Below are 1,775 nucleotides of genomic sequence, written 5' to 3'. Positions count from 1 at the left end.
GGAGAAGCAACTCAATGCTAATCCCTGTATATTTATGATGATATATATATATATATATATATATTTGTATGAACACACATACCTTAACCCACACCGAAAAAATGAGCAAACTACTACTGCCGTTCATGGCCAATACAAAGAATTTCATCATCATAATTGTCTTTAACCTTAATCATCATAACCTTACAAATACTACACCTTCATTGGTAGTGCACCTCTCGCCTTTATCTTGTCATCATCTTCGTATTCGTCATCCAAAATACATTAGTAACAATGGTAGTAGTGATAATGGTAAATATAGTAGAAGTAGTAATAGTTGTAGATGTAGTAGCGGCGATAACAATTGATGAACATGGAGGTAAAGGTTGACTGTATAGAATTATTGAAAATGTGAATACAGTTCTGTCGTGACTGTCGTCTGTTGTAACAGCGAGCACGATGATGGTGGTTGTGGTAACCGGAAGACAAAATGCGCACGTGTTGGGACTTATTCAAGGTTTATTTGAAAATTAGGATAAAAATATTCTGAGATTTTGCTTCTCTTAAGCGGATGATATTTAATTCATTGTAGATGAAAATTTATAGACAGATTTCTTTCGATAGCGATAACAGTTTGATAATATGATCCGTGATTATGATAAACAATTAAACAACTTCCTTGTAGTGTGCATGTATGTGACTACGTGTGTATGAGTGAATGTGCGTGTATGTGTGTATATGCGTATGTGTGAACAAATAGATAAGTGGGTTTAGATATACACAGATAAATATTATACCTACATGCGCATACATAAATATCGATAACTAGGCATTGCATAATGCATAGATGTATGCACGTATATACAGCCATATATATATATATATATATAATACACTCACACACACTCAAATATATACATATATAAAGGCGTAGGTGTTTGACATATATAGATGTATGTTAGACAGGGATTAAACATTATCTGATATAGAATCCCAATACGAAATGAAGAGTCAAATGAAATATTTTTTAACATCATAAATGATCTGAGAAGACAGCTGGGCAGAGCATTTAACTGTCACCAGTCATTGTACATACATACATACATACATACATACATACATACATACATAGGTACGTACGTACGTACACACACACGCACACACACACGCTCTGTCCTAAATGAAGCAGCACTTAAAAAACAAAAACGAAAACATCGACCCTGCTTAGAATCTAATTAGACATGATCCTTCAGAATAGTTTCTTAGTTTCTCACACAGTTATTACACCAAACCGAACAAAGAAATTATCTTTTTAAAATTTTGAAATGTGTCCTGGAACGCAGAGGAGTAAGGCACCGGCCTCGATCACTTCTTTTCTCTGGAATTAGCAACCTTTATAAAGGATTTCAAATATGGCAACAAAACATTTCACAGTGGCCAAACTCGGAAAATAAAGCGGCTGCGGGACGGGAGTCATTTCGTGCTTTGCCATAAATCACGGATAAAGAGTTATGCGTGCGCAGATGTGTTATCGTAGTACACTTTTCCAGGGCACTTCTTCCTCACTATCTCTCTCAAACGCCACTTAAGTTAAACTCCTTGACGATCTTCTGACGACGTGCAACTTATTTATAATAAACGACGGTCTTCAAATGATGATGATGATGATGATGATGATAATAATAATAATAATAATAATAATAATAATAATAATAATAATAATAATAATAATAACAACAACAACATCAGCAAAAAATACCTTAGGAATGAGAACCCAAGGTTGGGTTCAAAATTCT

This window comes from Octopus bimaculoides, chromosome 20, assembly GCF_001194135.2.
Source record: "Octopus bimaculoides isolate UCB-OBI-ISO-001 chromosome 20, ASM119413v2, whole genome shotgun sequence".
Taxonomy (NCBI): domain Eukaryota; kingdom Metazoa; phylum Mollusca; class Cephalopoda; order Octopoda; family Octopodidae; genus Octopus; species Octopus bimaculoides.
This window is presented reverse-complemented; position numbering follows the sequence as displayed.